General features: G+C 51.9%; 1 protein-coding gene across 5 annotated transcripts in view; it reads right to left on the reverse strand.

Moving 5' to 3' along the window:
• The window catches only part of CASZ1 (castor zinc finger 1), a 281496-nt gene that overhangs the window by 121222 nt on the left and 137544 nt on the right, over positions 1–22730 (reverse strand). The gene's annotated exons all lie outside the window — the stretch shown is intronic.

Here is a 22730-nt window from a genome sequence, read left to right on the forward strand (position 1 = left end):
TTTATTATTTTTAATTATTTTGATTTATAAAAGCGTGCGGCAGTTAAAACCACATTAAATAAACTCAGCGTTACGGCGCTTTAACAAACACACATAACTTTGGACTTCTGAGGACTCCATAAAATAATCAGCCTTCCTGGAAGTCGCTCCTAGCCTGCCCCGGCGCGTTCCTGCCTGGCCGGGCTCCCCCACATCCATACGCGCTTCCCGCTGCTCCTGCACAGGCCAAACGGGATCCGCTGGCACGGCTCCACCACACACACAATCCCACCTCATGCCCAGTCTCCTCGCCCTTCTCTTCCCCCTCCACAAAGGAGCAGCTCTGCTTTGGCTTTCTGCCCTTCTCCTAAAGGGTGTTTCAGTCTCCAACCTCCCCTTCCCTAAAGGTTTTTGATCCCATCCCACGTGCCACTGAGATTTCAACAGAAGAGCGCAAAATGTTCAGATTCCATAAAAATCAACCAGCACCAGGTCTCCACTGCCTCAACTAGGACTGGCACTCCGCTTCAAATCCAGTTTGGAACACTAGGACCTTTCCTTGCTAAGGAATCAAGCCTCAGGAGATGAAGAAGAAGAAACAAAGGAAGAAAGGAAGAAGAAAAAGAATTAATAGGACAGTGAGGACACCTGTCTGGTAAACTCCACCTGGACCCCATTGGGAAAGGCTGTTTTAGGACCTAATCCAGCTAAATGAGATCTCTGCTTCCGCTGCCTGTCACTAAACCACTGGAACCAGCTGGGGGCTGAAGGTGTGGGTTCTGCCTCACAGCCCCTCTCCCCACCTGCAGACAAATCCCAGGGATGTGGAGAGCACACAGCATCCTCCTCCTTCCCATCCCTTGCTTCCAGGAGCAATAAAACATGCCGATGCTTTTCAATCCCCATCACCTTCTGTTTCTCAGCATGGCAGGGCCATCCCAAGGAACTCAATAGATGGGCCTGAGACACACACACAAAGTTGAGGGAAGAGATTGTCGCACCCCTGCTTCATTGGCATCTGCAGCGAAACATCAGTGATTTACACAGGAAGTAGGTGAAGAGCAATTATAATTGATTTGGAATCATTTCCTGATGGTGTCTGGATGTGATTGATGGTGCCGGCCGACTGCTGAAGGACAGAATTTGTAGTTCCCGTCCACTGGGCTGAACACACCACAAACCACAGAACCCTCCTGTGCTAGAAACTCCTGCTCAGGAAGATGCAGCTCTGCCCAGACCAACCGGGCCCTCAGAGCTGACCTCTCCCCTTCTCCCACATAACCCTTCCCTGAGCCAGCTGCCCCCATGATCCAGCAGCAAACCTCCCTGACCCTCCTGGTTTTCTTGGTTTGAAAGAAATAATCTGTCTGTGACAGTGCTGACGTGTCCTGGTGATAGGAATGGCTCGCTCAGAGGGAAGTCGCCCATCTCAAGTGTCAGGTAAGCTGTTAGGGACACAGGGACAGGTACCCAGCACGCTGAGCCCCTGCACGTGGCTGTGCCAGCAGCATCTGGAGGTCACCTGCCTGAATGCTGGCCAAGGGCTGATGCCATCCTAACAGGGTAAGTCAGGACAGAGCTTAGGAGCTCTCTGTAGTTCCCTGGAGTAAAGCAAGAGCGAGGACAGAGTCAGTCCATGCTGCACAACAGAACAAAGGGCAGCTCCAGATGAGGGCTGTCCTCTGCTGGAGCAAAGAGGGGGGACTGGGCTCTGCAGCTACCCAAGAGGTGCTGGCACCTTGACCATCACAGAGGTTACCTCTGGCTATCTCAGCAGAGAGAAGAAAGGGCTGCAGATCAAGTGCATCTTCTATTGCCTATCTACAGAGCTGTAAGTTTCTACTGAGTCTTTTGGGGGTCTCTGCCTTTTGGTCATTCTTTGGTGAATATAACGTCTTGCAAGGTGCTCTCTTTCCTTTTGCTTGCCCAGGTTCTTTTTCCCTCTAGTAGAGGGCTCCCCAGGCCAAAGGAACCCAACAGCAGTACAGGCAGACTGGGCTGGTAGGAAAGGGGGAATGCAGATCGGATACAAAGTCCCTTGGTGGCCATGGTCTGATGCTGAACCTTTCCATACAGCACAATCTGCAGTTACCTGCCTCCCATGGGAATTGCAATGGAACGATTCCCGTGTGCAACGCGAGTGCTACCGCACATCCTACACTTTGCTGCTTTTCTCTAGAACCTAATACATATATAGTACTGCGACATTTCAGCTCTACAGCAACGCACGCCTAAGCTCATGCTATCTCACAGGAGACATTCCTGAATGCCTACCCCCTCCTCGTAAGGAACAAAACCCATACACAAAACCTTTTGTTTCAAAGTCACAACCAAGTATCCCAAATGCCCGCTTCGAGCAGGATTTGATGCTCAACCAGAAGCTCCATGAACCTCTCCAGGAAATTCCCCAGCAGACATGAAAGGCATTTGGAGGCTGCAGTGATGGTAGAGATTTACAAATGGGGAGACTTAGTCACTGGAGATTAACATGATTGACTGAGATAGCACCATCCTTGGCAGAGCCGAGGAGGAGCTCGTTCCTGTACATCTCCTGCTCTAAACCACCAAATCATCCTGCCTTGAGCTGGAGCAATGAGAACAGCAAAGCTCTGCCACAGTCTGAGCTCAGGAAAAGAGTTTTTAGGCTGAAAAGTGTTGGGATTTTGTTGGTTTGTTTTTTTTTCTCCATTAAGTATTTACATTTGTACCGAGGACTTGCTGTGGGGAGATGGGAGGACGCTGTGCAGACCTCCTTGCTCACAGTTTGTGTTGCATTCCCTTGGGAAGGCTCCTGCGCGCACTGCAAGTGCTGGGAGCTGAGACGAGGGACCCAGACGTGCTAAATATAAAGGCTGCAGGACTGAAGAGGGTTTGTGGGTTGCTGTTCATGGGGAGGGTGGAGGTAAAGGAGGGGGCTGGGTCACACACTGCCTGCAGTCACAGTGGCCTGTCAATAAATTTTGCATTCACTTTACTTTCCGACAGGGATTCATTCCCTAATATGGGGCTGGCAGCTTTCTGGGTTATTTCGAGTGTGTGTGATAAAGTTCCCTGGATACTGATGGCTTCCTAGGATCAGGATTACTGAAAAAAGACCCAGCAACATGCCTTGATGTGTGGGGTGAAGAGAGGAACCAGGGCTAACTGCAGGCTTCCCTGTGAAACAAAGCTGTGCAGGGCTGTGAAACACAGCCCCTTCACCTAGAATGGAGCTGGGAGAGGAGCCTTTCTGCTGAACAGAGTGCCTTGAAGGGTCTATCATATGCCAAAGCCTTTCCTGCTGGGATTCCAAGCAGAGGGAAAGCAACCTTACACCCTCCATTATGGCCATGCAACAGCTCTGACCCCTTGTGCACCAGGTGAATGCTGAGGCTGGGACAGCCCCTGGCCCGAGGGGGCTGGGGGCAGACAAAAGGAAATCAAGGCTGAGAGAGACGATTTCCTCTCTTGATGACTTGTTTAAGGTTAGATGGGCCATGGCAGAGCCAAGGCAAGCAGCTGTGTCCCCAGAGCAGCGCTCACATGCTCTGGGTTGTACCATCTTCCCACCTCCTGGCAGTCAGTTCAGACACCCAGGGAGACCTGCTCCCTTGCGCTCTGATAAGGCACATTATCTCCCATCTATTCCCAGCCGATTTCCTTAAACCTACTCCAGCAGCCCCCACACTGCATTACTGGCTCTGGAGTACTTGTTTAACCAGAGCCTCTGCTTTGCCCTTACTCTCAGCTTCAAGACCCGAGTTGTGTCTGTTGCGTGTGGAAACTCCCTGGAGCAAATGAGGCCGCAGAGCCAGGCTGTCCCACAGTGAGCTCAGTGGGACTTCTGAACCAAATCCCATTTTCTAAAGCACAGGAATTGGAAATCCTCAAACTGACCCTAGCAGATGTCCTATGGGGTCCTTCTGATTTAGATTAGCTTTTAGAGGAAGAATCAAGCAAAGCATGCCATGGATGATGTGCCATGACTGCAAATGCATCTGGCTCTCACCACCTTCTCCCTGACCCAACCCCAGACAGCATTCCTATGGAGAGCAGAAAATCCATGCAGGGTTAAAGCTGTGCCACCCAAGCCACTGCTCACAAGTGGCAGGGAGCCCTCCACAGGCTCCCCTCCAAGCATCCCTGGGGCCAGAGGACACTGCAGTGAGATGAGCTTGGAGAGGGTCTTGGCCCACATCACCAGAGCAATACACTCATGTGATGAAGACCTCCATGAGAGCAGGTCTTGCTCCTCAAATCACTTGTGGGGCAAGGGCAACCACGGAGGCCGTGGTGACTCAGAGGAAAACCCAGTCCTCAGATCATGTTTGCAACAGCTCTAAGTTAACACATTTTACCTGGAATCTGCACAGGGTGAGGAGCGTGCTCACGGTCCCACACCACAGTGCATAACAAGCTGTAACTTGCTCATCTGCCATAACACAATCATTTACATTCATGCCAATATACCCTTGGATGCCATTGCAGTGTTAACCTCAGTGTCCTGGCCAAAATCCACCTCAAGCCACTGCATGCTGCCCACAGAAATCCCCTGCTTTCAAAAGCAGAGGGTCAGGTTCCTCACATCCTGTGCTATTGCTGCTGCCAACATGAAGGGAAAACTTCCTGGAAGTCAGAGGTAAGGTGTAAATCCAGGAGGTGAAGTGTGAACCCTTCTATCTACCACGTACACCAACATTGATGTGGACTGGGGGCACTGGGAAGGGCTTTTACCTGCCTCAAATAAAGCCTTTGGCTCCCTATACCAGTCACAGACCAGACAGATGCCTTACCCCTGGGTAGCTGGATGAAAAGCCGCAACTCGCATCTTCATCCCCACTTGCCTCACAGGCATTGCCATAGCCTGTCTGGAGAGAGAAGAACTGCCTCTGGAAGAGCAGGGAGAGCTGATGGAGACCCAGGTCACAGTTGTGCCAGCTGACAGGGAGCCAAGATCCATCCCCAGCCCTCTGGCACCTCACTCACCTGAGCTGGAGCCAAGGGGAACAGGACCTGAACACCAGGATCTCCTTCTCTGGCCAAACTGCCCAAGCAGCCCCACTGCCTGAGTGGCCAGGGTGTTCCCCCGGGGCACACAGTGGTTCTCTGCTAGCTACTGCTTGCTTCAGGCACCGAGGGCACCCACAGCACATGGATGCTGCAGCCCTGCCATCCAACAGGTCTGACACTGGAAACGGAGCAGCCAACGGGATGTCATGGAAGACAGATGACAAAGAGAGCCCTGTGACAACCCAGCTCTGTGGCTTGGCAGAGTTGGCAGGCGAAGACGTTTTGGAAGCGCATTTGTGGCTACCCACCATCAGCATGGTCCTAAGAACAAAGCTATGCAGAGAATGATGCAGCGCTCTGCAAGCTCTGAGCCCCGACAGTTATTTATTTATATCATTGTTTTTCCTTTGGGCACCAGCTAGTTCTGGGCCACAAGGGGTTAAGCACAAAAGCTGCTTTCTCTGCCTTTGCTCTACCTCAATTTCCACTGCTCCCATCACCTTCCTCCCCCACCCCCTGATCTTATGAAAAAAACCCATCAAAATAACTATTTTATGTCTCCAAATATGCAGATCATTTTCTTTAATGAAAGATGCTTGACGTCTCCGATCCAATTAATATGCAAATGCAGGCGAGGATTTATTTGTGACATTCTGTCTGGGTGAGAGAAAACAAAAAAGGCCTGTTAACCAAAACACTAATTGCTGTGACTGATTGTCACATATCATCATTTTCATAGGATCTCCTCCATCCCTGGCTTGCAGGGAGCTGTGAACCAGGACTCGGAGACTAGCAGACACCAAGGAGAAACAGGGCAACCAGCTACCTGCCTGGCACGCTCGGATGAGCCGGGGCCTCCTTCCCGCTGTATGCCAAGCCCCTCCAGCTCACATCCCTCCCCAGCCCAACCAGTACAGCCACTTGGAAGCAGCTTTTCACGACCCCTCTGTGCTTTCTGGGCAAGGTGTTCCATCATCCCCCACAAGCCTCAGGAGTTGCTAGTGTCAGCCTTATTCTCTTTGCACTATCTCAAACTGCGTGCAGAAAGCATCACACTATCTTGCACCTCCAAGGAGAGGTGCTCACAGAAGTTGCACCTAACTGGGATCTCACCACCACTGCCCAGCTCAGCATTTCTGGATGACGTTCTCCACTCCAATAGCTCACCCTAATTCAGTAGTTCAACCAGGAAGTGGTTTTAGGCCAAAGACATTGAACCAAACGCCATCAGACCGGGAAAGAGCACACCCCAACTTTCCCATGTGCCCTTAGATACTTAACTGGACAAATTACCCATCCCGGTCTCAGCCATACTCTGCACACATAGTATGCCATAGCAGGCACCATCTCCTTATCCACCAGAGAACATAAAGACAGCAAGAGGAAGAAGATGGGAAAGGGCACAGCAAGTCAGCAAGGCTATGTCTACACTGCAGTATTAACAGTTGGCTTGGGTACCATCAGCTTAGCAACCATGGCAGGTCTGTAAGAGCTGCAAAACCTTCCAGAGAAGCTGAATCCAGCCACAGGCAATCAGGCTGTACCAGATTCTGTTCTGCCCACACATGGCTACCTGGTTTAAAGCCATTGCTGAGCACACCCACATGAGCTGTGAGGCCTCGGGCTCGGTCACAGCCCTCAGGAGAGGTGGGAGGCCCCAAGTTGGACCACTCACCCAACACTGCACAGGCTGAGCTTCCTCTGGAGACCAAGAGTGCACATTCCTCTCCTCTGCATCATTTGGTGAGCAGAAAACCCAAAGATTACCATGCTTCAGAGTCCAAGGTCCATAAGGACAGCAGGCATGACATATCCCAAAGGCAGCAGGGTTTAAAAGCAGAGGTTCTCAGCTGCTGCATGTTTATCTTGATACTTGCCCTAGAAAATCAGCTGATGGAGAGCTGACTGCTCACACATGGATGATTCCTCCTCCCTTCCCCAGCTCCCTACCTGCTTTCAAAGCAGTTGAGAAGACACGAATTTGCAAAACTGCCCAGCACTAGGGTCAATTCTGCTGGCATTGAAGGGGCTAGTCAAACTTCTGGGACTTCAAGGAGATCAGGTTTAGGCAAACACAAAGCACATACAAATCCTACCATGAGTATTTTCCTGCCATTACCTCCCACGTAAGCAATTGCTGGAATTGCCACAGGGAGATTCTGTGATTATGTACAGAAAGGGCATCAATCAGGCCAAGTCTCTATTCAGCTGCCTCCCATCCATTGAAAGGAGTCTGGGAACGTTTGATCTAGAAGGTAGAGCGCAGGATGGAGAGGCGGGTGCTGCAGCACCACTCCCTGCTCTGCCAAAGGCTCCTGAACACCTGTAAATTATTCATTTACCTTTTCCTGTGACTTGATTTCCCTTTTGCTTGAAGAGGGCAATAATGCTCCTTCGCCTCACATAGAGCCTGAACTTCCGCTGATCTTCACAAGAGGATCAAGGGCATCAGATGTGAGCTAAATGGCATCATGAGTGCCAGGGTGTGTGCTCATGTTCCACTATCCCACCTTCCACCACAGGATCCTTGAATCTTCTGCAAACCTCCATCAACTCAGCACATCATCCTCTACAAGGCAGGGGGTATCACCATCCTAAACACTTGTGGGCAGGAGGTGGGAGGACACTGAAGGGGCTGGGGAGTAACAGGAGGACATCTCACAGCCCCATAGTCCACACTAACTGCTAACTCGGGGTCCGCTGAGGGGAGATGTCCCTGCACCCCCTCCAAGCTCATAGCAAAAGAGAAACACAGATTCACACCACCACCCGCAGCTGAGTGAGCAGTGGGCTGAAGAAGTGTTTCATTTAACTTCCAGGGTCTTAGGACAGGTCTGCACCAAGAGAGACATCAAACTGCTGACACCACTAAAACTGAAGTCGAAATCTGGTCACCAGGAGTCCTGCCATCCACTTCAACAGAGATGTTCTTCATGTGGATGAGGCAGGCTGTCGCTTTAGCATGTTTTAGCTTATGAGTGTGAATCTGAGGTGCTCTCTGGGGTTTAGCTTGACCAGCTAATACATATCAGAATTTATTTTACCTTTTCTACATGAGACTTTTCATCAGGGTTAGCAAACAACTGCTCTACACAAACCCTTCTCTTTCTTCCCTGCAAAGACCCAGGAGAGGAACTCTGCTGAGACCAGAAAAACAATTTCTGCTTTAAACCACACATGCTTTCACATCTGGTTTAAAAGCAACCCAGGCCAAAAGGGACTGCAAGTTACTTCTCTGGTGGCTGCCCAGTGGGCTGTATAAAATACAGGAGTCGTACTCTACATCTGTATCCGCATCTACCCCCTTAAACAGGTCAGAGCAGCTGCGGAAGGCGTGTGAAGTAATCTCAGAGAAAATACAAATCTGTGATGCTCCTGATAAAAACTTCCCAGCACAGGCAAGAATCCGAGATGGACAGAGCCAGGTATTCAGGCCTGAAGCAGGAAAATCTACAGATGTAGATGAAGCGTAACATGCTTGAAGACTTCCTGCACCTCCAGATTCCTTGCTGGAGCACAACTGGGGACATCGCCCTCAAAAGTGCTTGTATCCCTAAGTGTAATTCAATGACACATTTCCTTATAAAACCAACTTCCAGGGGATCTGGCTCCCAGACAGTCAAGGCAACAGAGTCAGCTCTGGGCTGAGCACCCTTGCTATGCAGGGACGCACAAAAACCAACTAGTCAGCACGCTCACCCTTTCAGCAGGTCTGGATTACTCCCAAATGGGATGTCTGCTGCACCCCGCCACCCAGCTCTGGGATAAGGCGGCACTAAACTGGAAGAGGAAAGGGCCCCTGAAGAGATGCCTGAGGGATTTGGTGGGCTGGGAACCCGGAAACCGTCTGGGATGTGGGTGGAGAGATCAGTTTGAAATAGCAGAGCTGTGACACACACACACACTTTCCATTCATCAAACTCCAGGGGCAGAAAAAAGCTCTGATTTTCCCTGCACACATGGGGCAACTGAGGCACTGAGCTCACCTGAGATCCTCTCTAGCAGCCACACAAGGCCCAGCCTCATAGTAGCGCAGTTTAAGACCCATCACATCCATCCCCACAGCTGTCCTCCAAGTGTGTTATCTCAGTGACACAGGAGGGGAACTGAGGCACAAATGGGGTGATTTGCTTTAGATCAACACAAAGCTCACACAGAAGAGAGCTGAGGCAAATCTCAGATCGCCTGAGCCCCAAGATAATGTCTTAACAGCCTCTGTTCATCAGAAAAGACTCCCAGTTCTATGATTCAACTAAGTTCATTATCCCACCCCAAGAGTTCAAGGAAGATCCCAGTTCTGGGTTTTCTAAGCATTGCAGTGAATGATTAGACCAGTTTCAGACCAGTTCTGAAAGCTGCCGATGATCTGATCCTGCTATGGGCAGTGAATACACTCAGTACACTGATGAATGCTGGATAAACCCCGTGGGGATATCTCCAACCACAGACCTACAACATGGACAGTGTTCCTGTGGTCTTACTGCAGATTGAAGAAGGCGAAAGAGTTCATGGCAAGAGGAATATGCCTGAGAAGGACAGAGTCACACAAATACTCTTGGTCAGTAGATGTAGAAGAGCAACAGGAAAGCCTGTGACAACAGTTGTCCCCAAGTGCCCTGGTTTAGCTCCTTTGGGTGGACAGCCTCCCTTCTCATGGCATTTGAATGCCTTACAGCTTCAGCACACCCCATCTCACAAGGCATGAGACTCTTCCCAACACATGGGGGAAATGAGGCACAGTGAGACAAAATCATTGTCTCCAGAGCCTAGGAAGCATTGGTGCATTTGCCACTTGAGCTAATGGCAGACATGACCACAGACAGTGCAGAAACAGCCAGGCCCAGTGCTTCCCTCTCGTGCCATGGAGGCACAAGCTAAGGACCTCACTGACACCCCTCAACCAAACCCAGGAGGTCCCCAAATCCCTCCTGTGGAGCTCTCCTCACCCCAGCTACCAGCAGAGGTGGCAGGAAGGGCAGCATCATAGGAGGGGGCAAGAGACACACAGAGGCAGTGACATGGGAGAAGAGACAAGCAAGGGCTGGTAAACAACCCCCTCCCGTCCCCAATCCCAGCACTTTGAAGATCCGTGTGTTTTGAATTTAATTTTGATTTTCTCGACTTCAGCAGATTAAAGTTGAAATAACCTACAAATTACTTAATGTGTTGTAAATCTTCTGAAATTAAGGCCTAATGGGTAACACATGTCGGCAGGCAGGAGAAGCAGAGGGGAAGCAGGGTTTCTCACCAGCACCAGGAATGCTGTGGGGATGTGAGCCAGAGGAGAGGGGGCTGGGGCAGGGAATGTGGAGGCACAGACCTTCCCCACCAGCCTCCCGGAGCCCACCTTGCCTTTGGGTTGAGTGAAGAAGCTGCCCCATGGCCATTGCCATCTCCTGGCAAAGGGGGTGCTGGCTCGAGAGGCCGTGCTGTGCTCTGAAGGAAGCGGGTGGCAGGATGGTGGTGGGCTTGCAAGGAGCCCAGATGCCAAAGAAAGTCCACTTTAAGACCTCATTTTCCACTTGCCCTGTCTGCTCAGTGTCCCCTTGGAGCCCTGTCCCCAAACAAGATGCCCCCAGCTTATGCCTGCAAGGACTTTGGAAACCTCCACCATATTCCACAGGGAAAACCCAGAACTGAGATCTTCCTTGTCAGGGGGGGGGATATGACTCTGAAGCCACAGAGCTCTCTGGCTTCATAAGGGCCTGTCCTGATGGATATGCCCAGGATCCCTGCTTACCCTGCATGGTCACCTCCATGCACCTGTCTCCCTGGCCCCTGTGCCGGACGCCCGGGCTCCTCTCCCACACAAGCTGCCAGCATTCCCACTGCTCCCGCCGGCATGGGCTCCCCCTCCCTCCCTCATCCCTCCCTCCCTCCTCTCCAGCAGATTTCTCTCAAGTGCGCTGCCATATGGTTCCAGTTAAGCCCCATATTTTTTCTTGTCGATTGAAAAGACACACTTTCCTCTGTGCCAGACAGTTTACAGATTGCTCCGTTGGCTCAATTTCTTATTGGATTTCTCAAAAAACCTGACATTTTAAATTAATTTACAGCCACAACAAAAAGAGTTCAGAATTTTAATGGTGTTGTAAGTAATTTTTAGGTAATCCGCTCCAGATTTTGATATTAACCTTTGAATCGGAGTTCAGGCAGCTACTATGTTACAGCACTTTAGCTGGCTGGGTGTCGGGGATGGGGAGGTGGGGGGATGATGGGGGTAATTCCCTGCATGGCAGCGCATGGGAACACACATGGCACTGCGCGCAGCCCTGGCATGTGGGCAGCAGCGTGTGTGTGCCGCTGACCTGCGGGCGCAGATGTGCGCAGGCATGTGCGCTCCGGGAACGCGTGCGGAGGGCGGCGAACGCGTGCGGGAGCCGCTGGAGGAGCGGGATGCGCAGGGGCTGGCCGGAGGCGCGCACCTCCGCGCCGGCACACGCGGGTGCGTGGGGAGGAAACCTGCGGCTGGGAGAGGGGAGAACAGAAGGGCTCCGTGTGAAGGCAACGGGAGCGGGGCTGGCACCTCGGCACCGGCACGAGCGGGAGGACTCCCCGTGCCCATGTGGGTGCGCGCAGGTCACGGAGCCACCTCATCATGGAATGGTTTGGGCTGGAAGGGACCTTAAAGCTCACTCGGTTCCAACCCCTGCCACGGGCAGGGACCCCTTCCACTAGAGCAGCTTGCTCCAAGCCCCTGTGTCCAACCTGGCCTTGAACACTGCCAGGGATGGGGCAGCCACAGCTCCTCTGGGAACCCTGCGCCAGCACCAGACAAGCAGCAAGGCCATGAGCCTGTGCTCAGTGCAGGAAGTGAGTGCTGCTCCCTCCTTCCCTTCCCAGTGTCAGCACCCATCAGGTGTTCACTCACTGCAGTCACTGTCAAAGTTTAAAGCCAAAGCCCAAAGGTGACGGGAGACTCTGCCGAGCACTGCAGGAAAGGATCAGCTGCCCTAGGAGCTGTGCATGGAAGAGTGAGTGAAGGAAAGCAACACACCTGGGATTAGAAACAACACAAGGAAAAAGCCACAGATACTGAAAATGCCCAGGGGACGGGAGAGGGAAGAAGAGAAAAAAGCCGAAGGAATGAGTGAAAGGACAACTAAGACGGAGAGGAATGAAAGAAGGAAATTAAGCGGCAAACAACAGAAGCAAAAGAAAGAAAAAGCAAATGAGGGAGCAAACGACTGAGAGAACAAATTGAGGAAGAAGGGAAGGAAATTAACAAATAATTAAGAACAAATGAATGAGAGAACTGAGACAGAGTGACGAAGATGCAAAGCAACAAAGTGAAGGAGTCAGCATCATTCCTCCCCTGGCCTGGCCAGCGGTTCCTGTGCATGCAATCCCAGTGCCAGCAAATGGGATTTGCAACACTGGGAGCCTGGCAGCAGCCCTGCCTTCCCGAGAGCCCTCTGCAGAGCGCCACTTCAGCAGCATCTGGGGGACCCATGGGGCAACACACCCAGCACCTTCCCCTGAGGCCGTATGGAGCACATCCATCCCTCTAACCACTGCAAAGATGCCAGGTCAGCAGAACGCCTGGCAGGACCCTGGCTTCCTGCCACAGCCCCTCACATCCCATTTCCCTTTCTCATTTGCCTGGAAATCCCTTTACAGCTGCACATGGGCAGCAAAGCTCCCGTGCCACCCTGAGCTGCCTCACCACCGTGCAATTGCCAAACCAACCGAGACAAAAGGGGAAGGGGGGGTCCGGGCACAGAGCCGCAGCCCTCGCCTGCCTCTTCCTAAGCGCTGGCACAGAGCAGACGGTGGCTGGATGTGATGCCAACTTACTACAAGAGTGGATTTTTAACATTCCTCCCCTCCAGGAGTCAATCGAGGCAGCCAGGGAACCTCAAAGCACAGAGATGTGAAGACAACAATGGCAGCCCGAGGTCTGCTCTGTGTAGAACCCCTACCACAGGACAGCAGTGACAGCAAACGTCTTCTGCAGCACAGGCTATGGTAGATACCTGCCTAGTCCAGCCAAGGCCCAGCTATGGGCAAGTCACGTACCAGGCTGGTGTCTCACAAGACTCTGGAAGCGTTCAGGATGTACAGGAAAAGGCAACAAAGTCATAAAAGTGGAGTCATAAAAGCCCAGCAGTGCTGAGGAGCTCCAAAGAGCAGAGATGACAGGAAAGGACCTGATGGGTCCTGCAGACCCACCGAGGAGGAGGGGAAAGAGCAAGGGTGAGGGATGGGAGGAGGAGAGGAGATGCTGCCTTTGCTCCCAGTGGCAGCTGGACCCCACCATGGTGGAGGAGCCCATCCTGCTCCCTAACCTGGCCCTTGTCCCATGCCACAAAGGGGTGAATTAAAGCTTGTTTGCTAAGCAGAGCTGTCCCTTCCTTCAGACAAGAACCAGTGGGATCCATGCACTCTCCTGCAGACCGAGGACCTCTCAGGAGCACCAAGTCGTTTCCTGGTCCTACATCCTTATATCCTACATCCTACACGCCGGTGGCCGATAGTGCTGATCAAACCTGGCACGGAGCCACACGCAAGGACAATGTGCCACGTTCTGATCCACCGGGCACAGCGCCATGGGCACAGGGACTCAGATGCCCCTCGGCACCGTGCCAGGCATGGGGGGGATTCAGATGCCCCTTTGGTGCTGTGCCAAGCTGGGGGGTGGGGGGTGTGTTGGATGCCCCCTTTGGCACCATGCCATGTGCTGAGGGATTCTCCCTGTGGCTCCCTGCCAGGGGGAACGGGGACCCTGCAGCCAGGGTCCAAGCTTGGGGAAGTTCTGGGATCGAGGACTGGCCTTCTCCCATCCCGTGCCGGCTCTGCGCAGCGAAGGCGCCTGCATTTCCCTACGGGAGGAGATGAAGAGCACTGGAGCAGGCTGGGTGTGTGTGATGGGAACCCCGGGAGCTGCCTCCTCTGCCCTGCCACTCAGCGCACCCCCGGCAGCCCGCTGCCGGTGATTGACTGGGGAACGTTGCTATGACGACCCCGGCTTGAAAAAAACCCTCAGGAGTCGCCAACTATTTGTGTTGTTGTTTTACAACTGTGGCCAGTGTCACATGAGCGGGAGCCGGCTGGGGGCCTGCGGACACAAAAGCGAATGGCTTTTTAATGGAGTGTCCTGCCAGCGCTTGAAGACTCAATAAAGAGGGGCTGGCGAGACCCCTCCGTGCGGAAGGCCCCGCGCACGGGGCCAGGGCCCCTTTGTAGAGCCGCGGACGGGGTGGGAAAGTTTGGAGGAATCAGAAGTAAAAGCCTCCCCCCCACGGCTGTATCCCTGGGGAGGGGATGGATCCGTCCCCATTTCAATGGGGCACTTCCCTACGTCTCGGTGCTGCTGAGTGGAGCTGGATGGCAGAGGCTGGGGAAGATGCAGGAGGGGACACAAAGGGTTTTCCCAAGAGCTGGGGCTCATTCCAAGCAGGAGGAGGGCAGCTCAAAGAGCTGGAAGGGTGAAAATGGAGGAGGAGGAAGGGGAGATGCTCGCACCTCCCAGGAGCTGTCCCTGCTGACAGCCAGACCCTGACTGGGGCTGTGCTGACACCAGGGACAGAAGAGCACCCAAAGCAGAAGGTTTGAGCCTGGGGGCAGAGCCCCACTCAATGGGAAGAGCCCCAGGAGCAGTTCTGGGGTGCAGGCTGGCAGCATGAACAGCAGAAAGCAAAGAGTACTCTGGGGTGCAGAAACTCCTGAACTGAAAAGCAAGGGGAAGAACAGGGGCCCAGGGATGTGTGTGGGGCTGGAAGAGCAGCCTCCCCAAACCCACACGATCCTCACTGACTTCTCCCACTCCAGGGCCTTTTCTTACAGAAGCTATAATTACATTACAGAGTTCCTGTGTAAGCAACTGAGCTTTATTAATTAATCCTGCTTGGTCTCACCCCAGTCAGGGCTTTGGCCTCGTGCAGAGATGTGGAATTTTCCAGGAAAACTTGAAAACCGTCATCAAGGAGCAGAAAACGTTTGCACTCAGCCTTTCAAGTGAAAGGTGATGGGGCTCCTTCCTCTGGTTCAGCTGTCAGGTGGGGAGAGGCAGTGAATGCAGAGCGCAGCTCCGGGATGTCCCTGACCGGAGCTGTCCGGAATCAGCATGGCATTTTCTCAGAGAAGCCCCTGAACATGGGAAATTTGGCTTGGGGATTCCTAACTGCAGACTTGGATATGGATAAAGAGAGGTTTAAATATACACACAGCTGTAAGCTCCACCTGAGCTCTCAGTCAAGCTATTACAGTCCTGTATTCAACCCAAGGAGACAGCAGAAGAGAGGTGAGGGGTACCCCACTAGTGTTTGGATGGTCTAAAACAAGCTTATGCCTGAATGATACAGGAGAGACAATGAACAAGGCAGAAGTGATGCAGCTGATACTCAGCCCCTCTGAGCACGTTTTGCTTAGGGATATGTGTTTGAATCCCAAACTGAGATGAAACCTGAAGAACTCCACGAATTATAAAATCTAAACTGTTAGCTAATGTCATGACATGTAGCAGGGAACTAATGCCCTCAGACTGACCCACCTTTCCCAACTTTATCAGGACATCACAGAGAAGAGCGGATGCAGCCTGTGCATCTCCCCTCGCTCCTTTCCCAGGCATCTGCACAGGGAGAAAGTAGCTGCCTGCCTGGAAGCTGCTCTTGGAGGACAGACACAGGCACTCCTCACCCTCCTACAAGCTACAGCTGCAAAACAAGCGGCCAGAACCTTGTGAGAGGGATCACAGAGCAAAGTTTGGCTTCAAAAAGCAGTAGTAGTTTCTTCTGTGGTAGCCAGGCTGAATAAAAGGCTCATGTGATGAAAGTACTGTACTTCAGAGCTCAGGGCATCACAATCCTCTACACTGAGCACTCCCTGTGCACCGAAGATTGAGTACCTCAGCACTCTCTGCTCACTGAAGGGCTCTCAATACGCATGCAATCATGACTGCACCCTTGCAGGAACACACTCAGAGGTGCACACCTACACTTTTGCACACACAGCGCTGTCAGCTGTGTGCACACGGGGGCTCTTTCCTACCTGCTCCTGACTCCCATCACTCCTGCTGATGAAACTTCACCACTTAAGAACCAGCAGCAAGACAGCAAAACACAAACAAACTCGCCTCAAAGGGAGACATCCCTCCTTAGCACACTCTACCCACCCACAGGGGCTGGGATCCTGAGCGTGTCTAGCTCTGTCCTGGATTAATCTCTTGCCTTAAATTAGCTAAACTCACTCCATCCAGGAGCCACTGGCTTCTAGCTTCCATGCCGACAGAGTAAAGGTGAGTCAGGGATCAACAGAATAAAGCAAAACAGAGAAAAAGGCACTAATTGGTGAGCACCTGCCTGCAAGGAATGGGAAAAACACCCCCCCTCTAAAAAAAAACCCTCTATGAAAACAAAATGCACCAACATCTTTTTATTTTGTTTTTTTTCGGTAATTATACTAAAGATGAAAAACTCATAATAAACATCTCCCAGTCCCCACCTGCTAACAGTAATTATAATAGACTCAACAATAAATGGTAAAGCAGAGCAGTGCTGCATCTCGGGAATTCTCTAGGGTATGTGGATTAGCTCGGAAAGCCTGAATGATTAAAATACACTAATTAAAATTTTGTGTTCCTTGGTAACTCGTCTGCCTGGGCCCCTGGTGTTGGCAAAATGGGAATTAACGTGACAAAAGCAACACAGAGGGTTTTTGTTTTAAATAAAGAAGGGGGGGAGATCTATATAAACAAGTTCTCTCTGCGCACACACACACACACACACACAAATTCAGAGGGACACAAACTCTTAGGGAAGAGCTGAGGCGCGGTGCTGGTGTCTAGGATGAAAGCAGCAGTGGAAGCTTTCCCTCCCTGCCTGCTTTCTCCCCAACCATCCAGGAGGTAAAGCCTGGGAGAGAGGAAGGGAGAAGACAAGAGAGCGCTGGCTCAAGATGAACAGGGTCATGCGTGACCAGGAGCTGGGCTCTTTTAAAACAATTAGAGAAATAAACACAGCGAGAGGTGGGGAGGCTGGCGCAGGGAAACCCCGGCGCAGGACACTCTTCCGCTCCGTCTCCCTCACGCACATTCCTCCGTGGACTCGTCTGCCCCGCTCTTTACCAAAGAAAACAGGACTTTGGGATAACACACCAGAGCTTCTACCCCACTGCAGATACACAAAAGAAATTGAACACTTTTGGGTTGCCCTTAGCAACCTAATTGCATCAGTACATTGCACACAGGAGCCAAAGTAACTGAATTTTGATGAAAAGACGGCGGTAATTTACGGCATCACGAAATTAGTTGTCATAGCGACGGGTTAATTACATCTCAAATTAACAATGCAAGTGTGGTGAAATTAAATATAAATCATATTTTCTGCATAAATTATAGGGGTTGATTAGACCGGGGCTCGGGGAGAGGGAAAGGTTGAGCCGCCATGGGCCTACGCAGCTTTCTGAGCCGCCGAGAGAGTCTCCTGGAAACACCGGGAAGAAGACGGAGTAGGGGGGGATGAGAAAGTGTCAAAGAGAAAATGCTCTGCCTTGCTGCTCATCTTCTGGGGAGGGGGGGTTCTGGGCCTCTTCCCTTGTCATCTGAACTCCCCCTGCGCTTCCCTTTGTGGCTTTTGGAGGAAATGGGGAGCGGAGCCAGGCCCATGCGCTGCGAGGAGCTGCAGCTCTCAATCCTACCCCAGCACCGTGGCTCCAAACTGGGAAGCTCCCAGCACTTCCCTGCCCTCCTCATGGGATAAAACGAGGGGCCAGCTCACACCAGAACTGCTCGTGATGTTCCTTGTGCCCAGGAAAGTAGCCTGAAGGCCAGCCCAGCTCCCTTGGTGCAGGTCCCCATGTGCCATCTTACACCTCTGGAGGCACACTGAAGCTGCCTGGGTTCTCAGACACCTCTAACCTCTGATTTCTTGCCTGGATCACAGCAACACCATGAACTGTGGTCTGCCAAACTGAGGAAGTCTATTCTTGGCAGTCTCTTGCTGGAGGAGTGGCACAGAGCCACCTGACAAGGGACAGGGAGAGGAAGGTGATCTGTAACAGGCTCTCACCCACAGTTTCTGTTCAAAGCACACCCGAAAAGCAGGTCAAACCAAGTGCTGAAATCAGAGGCTGAAGGGAGCAAGAGAAAGCATGTGACACTGCAATAACAGCAGGTTATCAGAGGCGTCAGTGCCCAGCTGCAGTTCAGACACCTCAAACAGCACCTTGCCACACACAGGCAGAGCAAAGCCCCTCTCATGCGCAGACACCAGCCCCATGCCCTGCCGGGGGGGGAGGAATCCAGCACAGGCAGCAGCTCTGCTTTGGGGTGATGGAATGGGCATGGGGAGACGTTGCAGCAAAACAGCTGCACCACCAAAGAGCTGTGTGGTTGCTCTATTAAACTCTTGGTGACCCTCGGTGAACGCAGAGCATTGCCACTCACAATGGGACACAGCTAACAGGGAACAACAACCACAGAGTGGCTAAAAATACCCAGCCCCTGCCTGTGCTGGGCAGCCCCTGGGAGCTGGGTGCTTGAGGAGCTCCGGCCACTCCTCCTGAGGCCCATCTCCTCTTGGCTTTCCAGGGGCTCACAAGAGATGGTCCCAGCCTGAACCATTCCGTTTTCTGTGGGGATGCACAATGATTCTGCAGCCTGGCTGCCAACCAGCCCTGCCCCAAGCAGGGGATGATGCTGAAGAGCCAGGCACCGCTCTCCTCTCAGGCCCTGGCTTCTGCTTCCAGGCTGGGTGAGGACAGGCACCACACAGCTAGCACCTGCCAGGTGCACCAGGGAGGAGAGGGGATGTGGTAAGTGTCGACCCAGGAATGGGGCACATACCTGTCAGGAAGGGACACACAGGAGCCAGACTCTTCAAGCAGAGTCCTCTGCTCCCTGCCTCTCTGAGCATAGTGAGGAAGACCTCAAGAGAAAGTCTGCAAAGGGCACAAATGGCATATCTGCAGCACAGGCAGACAAGGACTAAGGTGGGAAGGAGCTGCCCTCCCAGTATCATGGGCCAACAAAGCCTCCCACAGTCCCCAGCCCAAAGGGAGATGCCCATGTTTAACTCCTCAGACATCTCCTATCCCTGAAGAAAAAGCACCCAGGAACCTTTCTCACTGTGCCACTCTTGCAGAACTCAGTGACAAACCCCCCAGAGGCTACTCCCAGCCCGAAACCCTACACTGCAGGTTTGTCTTCCCATCCTACTCCCACTAACCATGCCTGGAACAATCCCCCTGCAGCCACAACCAGAGGAGTGACTGGAGGCATAAGGCTCTTTGGGGACTTCCCTAAAACAACAGTTTCCTGCCACTTTAAAAATGGTTTTTACTTATCAAGTATCTGCCCAGACTCCTTTACCCTAACACAGGCTGTCCTGCTCTTGGTGAAACTCCGCTTTGTCACCTCCAGATGATGCCCTCTTGGCTACTAGCTACTCCCCTCTGCTCCATGCTGCCCTGCCTCTTGCTCACCAGCTCGCAGGCAGCACTCGGATGCATTACTGAGATCCTCACAAAACCCTGCCACATTTCACCTGAGCCTGGGCCGAGGAATTTCTCAAGTGAGGGAATTTGGGGTTTGGCTATTTTTACATTTTAGAGGGGAAGGAGGGAGAACACATGAAAGAAAGGAAGGAAAAAGCCTAAAAGTAAAAAGCCCTCTGGTCCTGGCAGCCGGTGTGATCGATGGCGGTGGATTTGCATGTACATTTCATTAATTTTTCAGCATGCATTTTATTTATCTATGCGCCATACATCTGCTGAAGTTTATATACTTGATAATATATAAATATAGACACACAGCAATCAATACGACATCCGCTTCGCAGAAGCTTCCATTAGCCCCCCATCACACCCCCCCCCCCCCCCTTCCCTTCCTCATTTCCACAACCTGCTGCCTGGGCACCTTGTGCTGTTCCATCGGTTTCCGATTTTCATTAGCGGTGGAGCGCCGGCTCCCGCGTCCCCTCCCCGCACCCATTCACTCGGTGTGGGCCTGGGAACCGCACCGCGGCCAACGGGCGCCTGCCCCACTGTGGGAGCCTCGCCACTGCCCTCCCCTCTCCGTGTCAATGGGATTCCCGGGATGCTGGGGCTGCCTGGAATGAGCACAACCACCTCGGAGTGCTCTCAGCCATCCCCTTCCAAAGGCTGAGTGGGATTTTCCTTACCTAAGGGTCCTGAGGAATGGGGATGGGAGCAGTGGTGGGGACAGAGCGGAGCCCACCAGGGTCATGGACACTCTCACAATGCCTTCGCCTTCCCTTCCCCAAACACAACTAAGCCAAAGCCAAGGCCTGAGTATCAGCACTGGGCAACAGGATGGACCAAACACCTTCAGTCCTTTGGCTGTTCTCCTTCTTCATCCCAGTTTCACTCCATCATCCCACTCTTCCCTCTCTTGCACATGCTGTGTGTGGGTACAAGGGTGGGAGAAAGGGGGAGCATGCCTGGCAGTTCCTGCAGGCTCTTGCTATGGGGCAGAGCTCTGCCCCAGAGCCTCCCAGCCCAACACAGCGCCCTGGCACGCTTCTGCCCAGCAGAATTACCTCCTGTGACATGGCTGAGAATCTTATTAAGTGCGCTTTGTAGCCAGGATCAAACCACAGCTGCTAAGAACAGCTTGGGTCAGTGTAAACTGCAGCCTGAACTACCATTTTTATCTTAGGGGACTGTCTTCTCTCTGCTTTCATTTCTCCTCGACGCTTGGGAATTTGACTGGAGCATCCCATCTGTCCCCACTGTGCCTTTGTCTTGGGAAGAGCGTCTCTGCACTCAATTTCTGACAGGTTACACACCTTAGGCACATCACATCCCACTGAATGTTTCTAGTCCCCCTCTCCATCCCAGATTTCAACTCTCTAGTAAGGAGTATTTCTCATTCTTGATGGATCTATCTTCACTACAGTCTTCAACTCAAATTAGTTGGTCCATCTATAGGGTAACTGAGATATCTGCAGCCAGAACAAACACTTGGGAACCACTCAAACTATTTTTTCTAACAGCCAGAGAGCACATCACGTAAGACAGTAACTGGAGTGTGGAAGTACGGAGTTGAACTGCACCTTGCATCACAGGGAAATACAACTGGGGATGTATTAAAAGAGTAACTGTTCTATTATTATTACAGCAAACCAGTGCAAAGCCTGGGGAAAATCATAAATGCTTTCCTCTCCCCCCCCCCCCCCCCATTTTAGGATGGTTAAAGAGATCTTTTTGCAGGAGAGAATATATGGGAAGGTATGTGAGAGCAGAGCAAAGAATAAAGCCCAAGTGACACATTCCCAGGTCTGAATCACAAGTGCAGCCCTTCTGGCTGACTAAGGAGCCACACCACCTCTTTAAAAACCCACTGGGCCTATGTGGCCCAGCCCTGCACTCACCATAATCCCCAGCTGGGTGCTCTGCTCTCCTTAAACAGGATGAGACACCAGATGTGGAGATAACAGTGGGGGTTTGGCAACAGAGACCTGCAGCTCCTGAGCGCTAGCACTGACCTATTGCTGCTACCACGGGTCCTCCCCACAGCTTGTCCTTGGTGCTTGGAGCTGGCCACAGGAACCCAAACCTGAACCTGTCCACCACGAACCCATCACCTCTGTCCCCTCCAGCCTTCCTTCCCAGCCGCATCCTGCTCTGCACAGCAAACACCATTCAGCCAGTGGTCAAGTGGAGGTTTGCAAGGGAGGGAGAGACTGGGAACAAGTAAAAGGGTGCCTGTGCCTTTAAAAGAATTTTCATTTATAGGCTCTTCTCCTCTTCCACCATTTCAGTGATCTATATGCAAATATGCTAATGAATGCAAATTAAGACACCACTTTTAGTCCCAATTTAATAGAAAGCATTAAAATACCTTTTTTTTTTTTTCCCCAAAAAACTCCATATGCATGAAGGAAGGGCTTTTTTAAATTTATTTTATTTATTTTTTAATTTTTTTTTAACTTTTTGTTGAAGTCACATCCAGCAGCAAACCCACCAGCAAAGTGCTGGAGCCAAGGAGGGGAAGTCTGACTGACATTTCCAGGTGCCAATTACTAAGATCTTGTTCTTCTTCTGGGAGGCCTGTGAATTAATTCCTTCTATTTGTTAAAAGGAGCTATTCAAACTGATGGCACAGTCACCCTCTTCTCACTCCAAGTCTCCCCCACACCTCAAACTGTGTTAACCTGGTGTGGAATGAAGCCTGTCACATCCATAAAGAGCACAGAATCATAGAATCCCAGATTGGTTTGGGTTGGAAAGGATATTAAGTTCATCCAGTTCCAACCCCCTGCCAAGGGCAGGGGCACCTTCCCCTAGACCAGGTTACTCCAAGCCCTGTCCAACCTGGCCTTGAACACTGCCAGGGATGGGGCATTCATATTGCTCTGGAGTTTACTACATCTCCGCTCTCACTGCCCAGAGCTCACCTTTACAGCCACACAGTTCCTGCCTCTTGATAAAAAGCTGTTATCAGGGTTAGGTTACACTCACTTTTCTGAGGAACAGATGTGGAAAAGCACCAGGAGGGACGCACACATCATCCCGACTCTCCAGGAGGGGCACATCCTGACTGGGAGCTGCAATTAAACCTCGTAAATGGGGGGGGGGGGGGACTGTAATGGTGCTAAACCCCAACACGATTACCATGGGATACCCAGGTCTCCATCCCTGAGAAGTCTCCAATCCTGACATCAGCCTTCCCTCTCTTCTCCAAATACTCTCAGCTTGGTTAAATGAACAAACCCCTCCACAACCCAACAGATGCATTGCTATATTATGTTAGTGATGCTGTGAAACTCTACGGGAAAATAAACTCTGACTCATCCTTCTGA

The sequence above is a fragment of the Pezoporus occidentalis genome, unplaced genomic scaffold (genome assembly GCF_034315485.1).
Source record: "Pezoporus occidentalis ecotype Australia unplaced genomic scaffold, CSIRO_AGI_Poc_V1 ctg119, whole genome shotgun sequence".
NCBI classification, from domain to species: Eukaryota; Metazoa; Chordata; class Aves; order Psittaciformes; family Psittacidae; genus Pezoporus; species Pezoporus occidentalis.